The sequence below is a fragment of the Salvelinus namaycush genome, unplaced genomic scaffold (assembly GCF_016432855.1).
Source record: "Salvelinus namaycush isolate Seneca unplaced genomic scaffold, SaNama_1.0 Scaffold84, whole genome shotgun sequence".
NCBI lineage: Eukaryota > Metazoa > Chordata > Actinopteri > Salmoniformes > Salmonidae > Salvelinus > Salvelinus namaycush.
Genome location: NW_024061575.1, coordinates 433,568 through 448,008, shown reverse-complemented (window position 1 = coordinate 448,008; position 14,441 = coordinate 433,568).

Genomic DNA, 14,441 nt, shown 5'->3' with positions numbered 1-14,441 from the left:
TTAGTTTGTTGGTGATGTGGACACCAAGGAACTTGAAGCTCTCAACCTGCTCCTCTTTTTCCTGTAGTCTACAATCATCTCCTTTGTCTTGATCACGTTGAGGGAGAGGTTGTTGTCCTGGCAGCACAGCCACTGTGATTTATTTGTATCCCTTATTTTACCAGGTATGTTTACTGAGAACACATTCTCATTTACAGCAATGACCTAGGCAATAGTTACAGGGGAAAAGAATGAGCCAATTGGAAGTTGGGGATGATTAGGTGGCCATGATGGTATGAAGGCCAATTTGGGAGTTTAGCCACAGAGAGTCAGGATGTCCCATCCGAAGACTGCACCCTACACAGGGTAATGTCCCTAATCACTGCCCTGGGGCATTGGGATATTTTTTAGACCGGAGGAAAGACTGGCTCCTACTGGCGCACGAACACCACTTCCAGCAGCATTTGGTCTCCCATCCAGGGACCGAGCAGGACCAACCCTGCTTAGCTTCAGAGGAAAGTCAGCAGTAGGGTGCTGCTGGTTAACATGCTCTTTTATTGAGTGATCTAGTCCAGATTAAACCTCATAGGAAGACAGTTGTATCATGTGGAGGTTTCATTCAGGTCTCTGTTAAACTAAATAATCTGTTTGTCTTTGGCAGGAGAGACACCAGACTCTCACGATGACAGCGGGAAGAGTTCTTCAGGGAAACCAGACCCGGCGACACCCAAACCAACGAGACGACATCAATGCTCCCACTGTGGAAAGAGTTTTCCCTGGTTAAGGGCCCTGAAGCAGCATAAGAAAAAACACTCTGGAGAGAAGCCTTATCGCTGTTCTCAATGTGGAATGACTTTTACCTGGGCAGGAAGCCTATGGGGGCATAAGAGAATACACTCTGGAGAGAAGCCTTACCACTGCTCCCACTGTGGAAAGAGTTTTAGGAAGTTAGGTGACCTGAAGGCGCATGAGAGGACACACACAGGAGAAAAGCCCTACCAATGCTCCCAGTGTGGAAATAGTTTTAGCAAGCTAGGGAACCTAAAACAGCATAAAAGGACACACACAGGAGAAAAGCCGTTCCAATGCTCCCAGTGTGGAAAGCGTTTTAGCCATTCAGGGAGCCTTAAAGACCACGAGAGGAGACACAGACAAGAAAAACCCTACCAATGCTCCCTGTGCGGAAAGAGTTTTATCAAGTTAGGGGCCCTGAATCGGCATGAGAGGACACACACAGGAGGGGATAAGACGTACCACTGCTCCCTGTGTGAAAAGAGTTTTAACCGGTTAAGACATCTGAATAAGCATGAAATAATACATACACAGGAGGAGAAGACATACCGCTGCTCACTGTGTGGAAAGACATTTTCCCAGTCAGAGGACCTGAAAGCACATGAGAGAATAGAGAGGCTGTGTTCTGACTTGTGCTTCTGACTTGTGCTTTTGACTGAGTATTAGTGTTTTTTGTTTCATGCCACATTACATCATATTGTTTATGATTAAACCTGTCTATATAATGCATATCTGTAGTATAACACACACAGGAGAAGAAGACCTTCCACTGTTCTCATTGCTTTTGACTGAGAATTAGTTTTTTTTGTTTTTGAACCCACTGATAGGTTTGGATTTCTAAACGTTAAATATTGTTAATCATCAGTTATACTAGAGACATAAGGGGTGCCATAGTCTGGATTCTACAACAGAAGTGAATGGTTATGTGTAGGAGGAATGTATATGGTGGATTCAGTTAAGCTTGGAATGTATTGAGTGAAGGGAGGACGATCACATGTTGGCAGGCACTGATAAGGGTGGCAAACCTGGTCAAGAACTACAGGAAATGTATGATCTCTGTAATTGCAAACAAAGGTTTCTGTACCAAATATTAAGTTCTGCTTTTCTGATCTATCAAATACTTATGTCATGCAATAAAATGCAAATGAATTACTTAAAAATCATTCAATGTGATTTTCTGGATTTAGATTCCGTCTCTCACAGTTGAAGTGTACCTATGATAAAAATTATAGACCTCTACATGCTTTGTAAGTAGGAAAACCTGCAAAATCGGCAGTGTATCAAATACTTGTTCTCCCCACTGTATATAGCTAGTGGCTCATTTGAATAGCATTTTAATAACTGTTTATTTGACTGATTGTGTAGTAGATGTAAAGTTTTGTTTTAAATGAATTAAAAACGAATTAAATTAACATATGTTTCTCTTTGTACGCCTCTAATATAATATTACACTGTATTGAAAGAAATGAACAATAAATATAATATTTTCTTCAAGTGCGTTACCCGGTCTTTCAGGCAATGCCAGTGTGACGTATAGTCTGGTGGACATGACGCTTCTTCACAACAACAAGGATGTCACTAGTTACCACAGCCAGAAAGGTTAAGTCATTGTCTTGAGGGTCTAGCCCCCTAAAAATATATTAAACAACATAAGGATGTCACTAGTTACCACAGCCAGAAAGGTTAAGTCATTGTCTTGAGGGTCTAGCCCCCTAAAAATATATTAAACAACATAAGGATGTCACTAGTTACCACAGCCAGAAAGGTTAAGTCATTGTCTTGAGGGTCTAGCCTCCCAAAAATATATTAAACAACATAAGGAGGAAGTGACTGTCATTATGGTACTCTTTATTGTGCATAAGAAAAAAACAGCTAAATCCAAACAGAAAAACCAAGTGTATTTGTATTTACTATGGATCCCTATTAGCTGCTGCCAAGGCTAGCAAGAAGTCATCAACCAGAGGGAGCTAAAAGGCTAGCTAGCTAGCAGTCATCAACCAGAGGGAGCTAAAAGACTAGCTAGCAGTCATCAACCAGAGGGAGATAAAAGACTAGCTAGCAGTCATCAACCAGAGGGAGCTAAAAGGCTAGCTAGCTAGCAGTCATCAACCAGAGGGAGCTAAAAGGCTAGCTAGCAGTCATCAACCAGAGGGAGCTAAAAGACTAGCTAGCAGTCATCAACCAGAGGGAGCTAAAAGGCTAGCTAGCTAGCAGTCATCAACCAGAGGGAGCTAAAAGGCAAGCTAGCAGTCATCAACCAGAGGAGCTAAAAGGCAAGCTAGCTAGCAGTCATCAACCAGAGGGAGCTAAAAGACTAGCTAGCAGTCATCAACCAGAGGGAGCTAAAAGGCAAGCTAGCAGTCATCAACCAGAGGGAGCTAAAAGACTAGCTAGCAGTCATCAACCAGAGGGAGCTAAAAGGCAAGCTAGCAGTCATCAACCAGAGGAGCTAAAAGACTAGCTAGCAGTCATCAACCAGAGGAGCTAAAAGACTAGCTAGCAGTCATCAACCAGAGGAGCTAAAAGACTAGCTAGCAGTCATCAACCAGAGGGAGCTAAAAGACTAGCTAGCAGTCATCAACCAGAGGGAGCTAAAAGGCTAGCTAGCTAGCAGTCATCAACCAGAGGGAGCTAAAAGACTAGCTAGCAGTCATCAACCAGAGGGAGCTAAAAGACTAGCTAGCAGTCATCAACCAGAGGAGCTAAAAGACTAGCTAGCAGTCATCAACCAGAGGAGCTAAAAGACTAGCTAGCAGTCATCAACCAGAGGGAGCTAAAAGACTAGCTAGCAGTCATCAACCAGAGGAGCTAAAAGACTAGCTAGCAGTCATCAACCAGAGGGAGCTAAAAGGCTAGCTAGCAGTCATCAACCAGAGGGAGCTAAAAGACTAGCTAGCAGTCATCAACCAGAGCGGAGCTAAAAGGCTAGCTAGCTAGCAGTCATCAACCAGAGGGAGAAAAAGACTAGCTAGCAGTCATCAACCAGAGGGAGCTAAAAGGTTAGCTAGCAGTCATCAACCAGAGGGAGCTAAAAGGCTAGCTAGCAGTCATCAACCAGAGGGAGCTAAAAGACTAGCTAGCAGTCATCAACCAGAGGAGCTAAAAGACTAGCTAGCAGTCATCAACCAGAGGAGCTAAAAGACTAGCTAGCAGTCATCAACCAGAGGGAGCTAAAAGACTAGCTAGCAGTCATCAACCAGAGGAGCTAAAAGACTAGCTAGCAGTCATCAACCAGAGGGAGCTAAAAGGCTAGCTAGCAGTCATCAACCAGAGGGAGCTAAAAGACTAGCTAGCAGTCATCAACCAGAGCGGAGCTAAAAGGCTAGCTAGCTAGCAGTCATCAACCAGAGGGAGAAAAAAGACTAGCTAGCAGTCATCAACCAGAGGGAGCTAAAAGGTTAGCTAGCAGTCATCAACCAGAGGGAGCTAAAAGGCTAGCTAGCAGTCATCAACCAGAGGGAGCTAAAAGACTAGCTAGCAGTCATCAACCAGAGGAGCTAAAAGACTAGCTAGCAGTCATCAACCAGAGGGAGCTAAAAGGCTAGCTAGCAGTCATCAACCAGAGGGAGCTAAAAGACTAGCTAGCAGTCATCAACCAGAGCGGAGCTAAAAGGCTAGCTAGCTAGCAGTCATCAACCAGAGGGAGAAAAAAGACTAGCTAGCAGTCATCAACCAGAGGGAGCTAAAAGGTTAGCTAGCAGTCATCAACCAGAGGGAGCTAAAAGACTAGCTAGCAGTCATCAACCAGAGGGAGCAAAAAGGCAAGCTAGCTAGCAGTCATCAACCAGAGGAGCTAAAATACTAGCTAGCAGTCATCAACCAGAGGGAGCTAAAAGGCTAGCTAGCAGTCATCAACCAGAGGGAGCTAAAAGGCAAGCTAGCTAGCAGTCATCAACCAGAGGGAGCTAAAAAACTAGCTAGCAGTCATCAACCAGAGGAGCTAAAAGACTAGCTAGCAGTCATCAACCAGAGGAGCTAAAAGACTAGCTAGCAGTCATCAACCAGAGGGAGCTAAAAGACTAGCTAGCAGTCATCAACCAGAGGAGCTAAAAGACTAGCTAGCAGTCATCAACCAGAGGGAGCTAAAAGGCTAGCTAGCAGTCATCAACCAGAGGGAGCTAAAAGACTAGCTAGCAGTCATCAACCAGAGCGGAGCTAAAAGGCTAGCTAGCTAGCAGTCATCAACCAGAGGGAGAAAAAAGACTAGCTAGCAGTCATCAACCAGAGGGAGCTAAAAGGTTAGCTAGCAGTCATCAACCAGAGGGAGCTAAAAGGCTAGCTAGCAGTCATCAACCAGAGGGAGCTAAAAGACTAGCTAGCAGTCATCAACCAGAGGAGCTAAAAGACTAGCTAGCAGTCATCAACCAGAGGAGCTAAAAGACTAGCTAGCAGTCATCAACCAGAGGGAGCTAAAAGACTAGCTAGCAGTCATCAACCAGAGGAGCTAAAAGACTAGCTAGCAGTCATCAACCAGAGGGAGCTAAAAGGCTAGCTAGCAGTCATCAACCAGAGGGAGCTAAAAGACTAGCTAGCAGTCATCAACCAGAGCGGAGCTAAAAGGCTAGCTAGCTAGCAGTCATCAACCAGAGGGAGAAAAAAGACTAGCTAGCAGTCATCAACCAGAGGGAGCTAAAAGGTTAGCTAGCAGTCATCAACCAGAGGGAGCTAAAAGGCTAGCTAGCAGTCATCAACCAGAGGGAGCTAAAAGACTAGCTAGCAGTCATCAACCAGAGGAGCTAAAAGACTAGCTAGCAGTCATCAACCAGAGGGAGCTAAAAGGCTAGCTAGCAGTCATCAACCAGAGGGAGCTAAAAGACTAGCTAGCAGTCATCAACCAGAGCGGAGCTAAAAGGCTAGCTAGCTAGCAGTCATCAACCAGAGGGAGAAAAAAGACTAGCTAGCAGTCATCAACCAGAGGGAGCTAAAAGGTTAGCTAGCAGTCATCAACCAGAGGGAGCTAAAAGACTAGCTAGCAGTCATCAACCAGAGGGAGCAAAAAGGCAAGCTAGCTAGCAGTCATCAACCAGAGGAGCTAAAATACTAGCTAGCAGTCATCAACCAGAGGGAGCTAAAAGGCTAGCTAGCAGTCATCAACCAGAGGGAGCTAAAAGGCAAGCTAGCTAGCAGTCATCAACCAGAGGAGCTAAAAGGCTAGCTAGCAGTCATCAACCAGAGGAGCTAAAAGGCTAGCTAGCAGTCATCAACCAGAGGAGCTAAAAGGCTAGCTAGCAGTCATCAACCAGAGGAGCTAAAAGGCTAGCTAGCAGTCATCAACCAGAGGGAGATAAAAGGCTAGCTAGCTAGCAGTCATCAACCAGAGCGGAGCTAAAAGGCTAGCTAGCAGTCATCAACCAGAGCGGAGCTAAAAGGCAGCTAGCAGTCATCAACCAGAGGGAGCTAAAAGACTAGCTAGCAGTCATCAACCAGAACGGAGCTAAAAGACTAGCTAGCAGTCATCAACCAGAGGGAGCTAAAAGGCTAGCTAGCAGTCATCAACCAGAGGGAGCAAAAAGGCTAGCTAGCTAGCAGTCATCAACCAGAGCGGAGCTAAAAGGCTAGCTAGCTTGCAGTGCTTAGCCAACTTGCTAGCAAGGGAAGACAAGAGACACTTATTTTGCTTTCACAACAAAAACGTATATTGTTAACTAGTCATTACAGACTATTGTGAAATGGTAGAACCTACTGCAGCCAACTAGCTAACCATGTGATTGTTTCTCTGTGACCAAAACATTACGTTTTATTTTGCTGATATGGGAATGAATACACAAGCAGCATATCAAACTGGGATAATGTTTTAGGTTACACCCGAATATGATGTAAAAAAATATATAAAAAATTGTGACATAATTGCAGATGTGTAATCAGTGGTGGAAAACGTACCCAAGTGTCATACTTGAGTAAAGATACTTTAATAGAAAGGTACTCAAGTAAAAGTCTAAAAAGTATTTGGTTTTAAATATACTTAAGGATCAAAAGTACATTTTATTGATAAAATATTCTTAAGTATCAAGAGTAAAAGTATAAAACATTTTACATTCCTTATATTAAGCAAACCAGACGGCATGATTTCATGCAGGGGCACACTTAAACCCCCAGACATCATTTACAAACAAAGCATTTGTGTTTAGTGAGTCCGCCAGATGAGGCAGTAGGGATGACCAGGGATGTTCTCTTGATAAGTGTGTGAATTAGACCATTTTCCTGTCCTGCTAAGCATTTAAACATGTAATGAGTACTTTTGGGTGTCAGGGAAAATGTTTGGAATAAAACGTACATAATTTTCTTTAGGAATGTATTGAAGTAAAAGTTGTCAAAAATAAGAATAGTAAAGTACAGATACCCCAAAAAACAACTTAAGTAGAACTTTCAAGTATTTTTTTTACATAAGTACTTAACACCACTGTGTGTAGCAGATGTAAAATATGTGTTGATTGTATACTCATTACAAATCTACACTAATCAGTCAACTTCCCCACTCCAGTCCGCAGACGGCGATGTGCGTCTTTCAGGCGTTGCTACCAGCGTGACGTATAATCTAGTGGACGGGACGGGAAGTTTCTTCAACATTAGCTTGTCAGCCACCTCCGTAGCTTGTTAGCCAATATAGCCGAAACGTATTAGCTCTTTAGACTGTTTCAGTGTATATTGGTCCCTGTGTTTTAAACATACTTATTTCGTATAGCTAGTTTCCCCATTTAATTAAATATATGCGTTGTTAAGTTAGTAGCTAGCTGGATTGCTAAATTAGCTTAGAACCAGGCTAGTCGTTAATGCTAACTAGCTAACATCCCCGACCATGAGCTCACTATTCTACTCTCCTCCAGCTAAACAAGAGGGGATCTGCTGGACGGAGAAAGAAGCTCTGGGACTGAACATTGTCGTGAAAGAAGAAGCGGAGGATGTTTCAGTAAAAGGAGAGGAAGAAGCTTTCAGAATGAAAGAGGAGGAAGAGGAGGCTATCAGTATCACATGGGAAGAAGAGGACGATAATGTTAGAGTGAAAGAAGAGAAAGAACATTTTAGAGTGAAAGATGAAGAGGGGATAGAGGCTGTCACAGTGGAAGAAGAGGAGGTAGAAGCTTTCAGAATTAAAAAGGAGGAAGAGGAGGATGTAACATTGAAAGAAGAAGAAGAGGAGGAGGAGGATGTTATAGTGAAAGAAGAGAAAGAACCTTTTAGAGTGGAAGAGGAGGCTATCTTAAAAGAGGAGGAGGACGTTTTGGGAGTGAAAGAGGAAGAGGAGGAGACTGAAGATCTGATTAACACCAGTGAGTACCGTCTTAAAAGCAGGGTCACAAACAGCCCTTGTTGAGTTAATGTATCGTTTTAATATATGACTCTTGGCCTCGCCATTGATTCTGGGAGAATATAACTTATAAATGTCCACTGAGCTTAGTTCAACTGTTGTACTCCATCAGAACCCAAAATATAAGCTTGTTTTACTCCATTGTTTGTAAACAATATAATTGTAAATGAACACCATATCCTCAAAACATGGAGGTAGTTCCATTTGTATTTATTAAGGATCCCTTTTAGGTTGTGCGTTACAGCAGCTACTCTTCCTGGGGTTTATTATGGACCCCCATTAGTTCCTGCCAAGGCAGCAGCTACTCTTGCTGGGGTTTATTATGGATCCCCATTAGTTCCTGCCAAGGCAGCAGTTACTCTTCCTGGAGTTTATTATGGATCCCCATTAGTTCCTGCCAAGGCAGCAGCTACTCTTCCTGGGGTTTATTATGGATCCCCATTAGTTCCTGCCAAGGCAGCAGCTACTCTTGCTGGGGTTTATTATGGATCCCCATTAGTTCCTTCCAAGGCAGCAGCTACTCTTCCTGGGGTCCAGCAACGTTAAGGCAGTTATATATGATAAAAAAAAGATTACATGACATTACATTTCATAACGCTTTTCACAACACATTAAGTGTGTTCCATCAGGCTACTACTCTACCACCACATATCTACAACACATTAAGTGTGTTCCATCAGGCCACTACTCTACCACCACATATCTACAATACATAGTCCATGTGTAGGTGTGTAGAGTGTGCGTCTTATCATGTGTATGCATGTGTCTATGTGTCTCTTCACAGTCCCCACTGTTCCATAAGGTGTATTTTTATCCGTTTTTTTCCCCAAATCTGATTCTATTGTACTTGTACTTGCGTCAGTTACATGATTTGGAATAGAGTTCCATGTAGTCATGGCTCTATGTAGTACTGTGTGCCTCCCATATTCTGTTCTGTACTTGGGGATTGTGAAGAGACCTCTGGTGGCATGTCTTGTGGGGTGGGCATGGGTGTCTGAGCTGTGTGCCAGTAGTTCAAACAGACAGCTCGATACATTCAGCATGTCAACACTTCTTACAAAAACAAGTAGTGATGAAGTCAATCTCTCCTCCACTTTTAGCCAGGAGAGATTGACATGCATATCATTAATGTTAGCTCTCCGTGTACATTCAAGGGCCAGCCGTGCCGCCCTGTTCTGAGCCAATTTACATTTTCCTTGGTCCCTCTTTGTGGCACCTGACCACACGACTGAACAGTAGTCCAGGTGCGACAAAACTAGGGCCTGTAGGACCTGCCTTGTTGATGGTGTTGTTAAGAAGGCAGAGCAGTGCTTTATTATGGACAGACTTCTCCACATCTTAGCTACTGTTGTATCAACATGTTTTGACCATGACAGTTTACAATCCAGGGTTACTGATAACCTGAACCAGGTTGCAGGCACTGGTTACAGTTTGAGGCTTTTTCTTGAGTGGTGTAACGGCTTTCCTCCTCCTCTTCATCCGAAGAGGAGGAGCAGGGATTTGACCAAAACGCAGCGTGTGAATAAGACATAATGAATTTATTTAAAGACGAAGACGAACACGAAAAACACTTGGAAAATTACAAAACAAATAAACGACGTAGACAGACCTGGACGACGAACTTACATGAAACACGAAGAACGCATGAACAGGGAAAACTGACTACATAAAAGAACGAACATAGAAACAAACCGAAAACAGTCCCGTGTGGCGCAACGACATACACAGACACAGGAGACAACCATCCACAACAAACAGTGTGAAAACACCTACCTTAATATGACTCTCAATCAGAGGAAATGAAAAACACCTGCCTCTAATTGAGAGCCATATTAGGTCACCCTTAAACAAACATAGAAACAGAAAACATAGACTGCCCACCCAAACTCACGTCCTGACCAACTAACACATACAAAACTAACAGAAACAGGTCAGGAACGTGACATAACCCCCCCCTTAAGGTGCGAACTCCGGGCGCACCAGCACAAAGTTTAGGGGAGGGTCTGGGTGGGCATCTGACCACGGTGGTGGCTCAGGCTCTGGACGAGGTCCCCACCCCACCATAGTCAATCCCAGCTTACTTCTCCCCCTCAGAATGACCACCCTCCTATTCCACCCACCTAATATCAGAGGCAACACAAAAATAAGGGACAGCTCCGGGACAAGGTAGCTCAGGACAGAGAGGTAGGTCAGAATAGAGAGGTAGCTCAAGATAGAGAGGTAGCTCAGGATAGAGAGGTAGCTCAGGATAGAGGGGCAACTCCGGACTGAAGGGCAGTTCTGGATACATGGCAGCTCTGGACGCTCATGACTAGCTGACGGCTCTGGACGCTCATGGCTGGCTGACGGCTCTGGACGCTCATGGCTGGCTGATGGCTCTGGACGCTCATGGCTGGCTGACGGCTCTGGACGCTCATGGCTGGCTGACGGCTCTGGACGCTCATGGCTGGCTGACGGCTCTGGACGCTCATGGCTGGCTGACGGCTCTGGACGCTCATGGCTGGCTGACGGCTCTGGACGCTCATGGCTGGCTGACGGCTCTGGACGCTCATGGCTGGCTGACGGCTCTGGACGCTCATGGCTGGCTGACGGCTCTGGACGCTCATGGCTGGCTGACGGCTCTGGACGCTCATGGCTGGCTGACGGCTCTGGCAGATCCTGTCTGGCTGGCGGCTCTGGCAGATCCTGTCTGGCTGGCGGCTCTGGCAGATCCTGTCTGGTTGGCGGCTCTGGCAGATCCTGTCTGGTTGGCGGCTCTGGCAGATCCTGTCTGGTTGGCGGCTCTGGCAGATCCTGTCTGGTTGGCGACTCTGGCAGATCCTGTCTGGTTGGCGGCTCTTGCAGATCCTGACTGACAAATGGCTCTAGCGGCTCCTGACTGACTAACGGCTCTAACGGCTCGGGACAGACGGGCGGCTCTAATGGCTCGGGACAGACGGATGGCTCAGACGGCGCTGGGGAGACAGATGGCTCAGACGGCGCTGGGGAGACGGATGGCTCAGACGGCGCTGGGGAGACGGATGGCTCAGACGGCGCTGGGGAGACGGATGGCTCAGACGGCGCTGGGGAGACGGATGGCTCAGACGGCGCTGGGGAGACGGATGGCTCAGATGGCGCTGGGGAGACGGATGGCTCTGGCCGGATGAGGCGCACTGTAGGCGTGGTGCCGGAACTGGAGGCACCGGGCTAAGGACACGCACCTTCAGGCTAGTGCGGGGAACAACAACAGGGCACACTGGACTCTCAATGCGCACTATAGGCCTGGTGCGTGGTACCGGAACTGGAGGTACCGGGCTGAGGGCACGCATATCAGGGCGAGTGCGGGGAGAAGGAACAGTGCGTACAGGGCTCTGGAGACGCACAGGTGGCTTAGTGCGTGGTGCCGAAACTGGAGGCACTGGGCTGGAGACACGCACCATAGGGAGAGTGCGTGAAGGAGGAACAGGGCTCTGGAAACGCACTGGAAGCCTGGTGCGTGGTGTAGGCACTGGTGGTACTGGGCTGGAACAGGAAGGTGGCGCCGGAAATACCGGACCGTGTAGGCGTACTGGCTCCCTTGAGCATTGAGCCTGCCCAACCTTACCTGGTTGAATGCTCCCCGTTGCCCGACCAGTGCGGGGAGGTGGAATAACCCGCACCGGGCTATGTAGGCGAACCGGGGACACCATGCGTAAGGCTGGTGCCATGTAAGCCGGCCCGAGGAGACGCACTGGTGGCCAGATATGTAGGGCCGGCTTCATGACATCCGGCTCAATACTCAATCTAGCCCTGCCAGTGCGGGGAGGTGGAATAACCCGCACCGGGCTATGCACACGTACAGGAGACACCGTGCGCTCTACTGCGTAACACGGTGTCTGCCCGTACTCTCGCTCTCCACGGTAAGTACAGGGAGTAGGCGCAGGTTTCCTACCTGACTTCGCCACTCTCCCTTTAAGCCCCCCCCCAAGAAATTTTTGGGGTTTTCTCACAGGCTTCCTACCGCGTCGTCGTGCTGCCTCCATACGCCGGTATCCCTCCTCGCACTGCGCCAGAGAATCCCAGGCGGGCTCCGGCACTCGTCCTGGGTTGATCGCCCACCTGTCGATCTCCTCCCACGTAGTGTAGCCCAGATCCTTTTCCTGCCTCCGAGCTAGCTCCTCATATCGCCGCCTCTCTGCTTTCGCTGCCTCCAGCTCAGCTTTGAGGCGGCGATATTCTCCTGGTTGAGTCCAGGGTCCCTTACCATCCAATATCTCCTCCCATGTCCACGAGTCCTGGTTCTTTATTTGCGCTCCCCCAAGCTGCTTGGTCGTATATTGGTGGGTGGTTCTGTAACGGCTTTCCTCCTCCTCTTCATCCGAAGAGGAGGAGCAGGGATTTGACCAAAACGCAGCGTGTGAATAAGACATAATGAATTTATTTAAAGACGAAGACGAACACGAAAAACACTTGGAAAATTACAAAACAAATAAACGACGTAGACAGACCTGGACGACGAACTTACATGAAACACGAAGAACGCATGAACAGGGAAAACTGACTACATAAAAGAACGAACATAGAAACAAACCGAAAACAGTCCCGTGTGGCGCAACGACATACACAGACACAGGAGACAACCACCCACAACAAACAGTGTGAAAACACCTACCTTAATATGACTCTCAATCAGAGGAAATGAAAAACACCTGCCTCTAATTGAGAGCCATATTAGGTCACCCTTAAACAAACATAGAAACAGAAAACATAGACTGCCCACCCAAACTCACGTCCTGACCAACTAACACATACAAAACTAACAGAAACAGGTCAGGAACGTGACAAGTGGGCAGCTTGTTGATATTGAAGTATTGAAGTCAATATTTAAATCACCAAGAAAATATACCTCTCTGTTAATATCACATACATTATCAAGCGTTAATAGCCAGTAAAATACTAAAGTATCAAAAGTAAATGGAATTGCTAAAATATACGTAACTATCAACAGTAAAAGTATTAAGCAAACCAGACGGCATAATTTTCTTGTTTTACAATTGTACAGATAGGCAGGGGCACACTCCGACACTCAGACATTATTTACAAACGAAGCATGTGTTTAGTGAGTCCTCCAGATCAGAGGCAGTAGGGATGCCCACGTGTTCTCTGTTTAGTGAGTCCTCCAGATCATAGGCAGTAGGGATGCCCAGGTGTTCTCTGTTTAGTGAGTCCTCCAGATCAGAGGCAGTAGGGATGCCCACGTGCTCTTGATAAGGGCGTGAATTGGACCACTTTCCTGGCCTGCTAAGCGTTCAAAATGTAACGAGTACTTTTGGGTGTGAGGGAAAATGTATGTTGTAAAAAGTACATTATTTTCTTAAGGAATGTAATGAAGTAAAAGTAAAAGTTGCCCAAAAAATAAATAGTAAAGTACAGATGCCCCCAAAAAGTACTTAAGTAGTACTTTGAAGTATTCTTTACTTAAGTACTTTACACCACTGGTTAGAGGGACATAAATTAGGTTACTTATATTTAGTCTGCCAACGTCCCCTGGGATAATGTACATTTGCTGAAGCATTATGACAACTCAGTGACACAACGGTAGATGATGACACAACGGTAGATGATGACACAACGGTAGATGATGACACAACGGTAGATGATGACACAATGGTAGATGATGACACAACGGTAGATGATGACACAACGGTAGATGATGACACAACGGTAGATGATGACACAACGGTAGATGATGACACAATAAGGATATACTGCAGATACCCGACCAGGCCTAAAGATAAGCCCTAAAATATACTGCAGATACCCGACCAGGCCTAAAGATAAGCCCTAAGATATACTGCAGATACCCGACCAGGCCTAAAGATAAGCCCTAAGGATATACTGCAGATACCCGACCAGGCCTACAGATAAGCCCTAAGGATATACTGCAGATACCCGACCAGGCCTAAAGATAATCCCTAAGATATACTGCAGATACCCGACCAGGCCTAAAGATAATCCCTAAGATATACTGCAGATACCCGACCAGGCCTAAAGATAAGCCCTAAGGATATACTGCAGATACCCGACCAGGCCTAAAGATAAGCCCTAAGGATATACTGCAGATACCCGACCAGGCCTAAAGATAAGCCCTAAGATACACTGCAGATACCCGACAAGGCCTAAAGATAAGCCCTAAGATATACTGCAGATACCCGACCAGGCCTAAAGATAAGCCCTAAGGTTATACTGCAGATACCCGACCAGGCCTAAAGATAAGCCCTAAGGATATACTGCAGATACCCGACCAGGCCTAAAGATAAGCCCTAAGTTATACTGCAGATACCCGACCAGGCCTAAAGATAAGCCCTAAGTTATACTGCAGATACCAGGCCTAAAGATAAGCCCT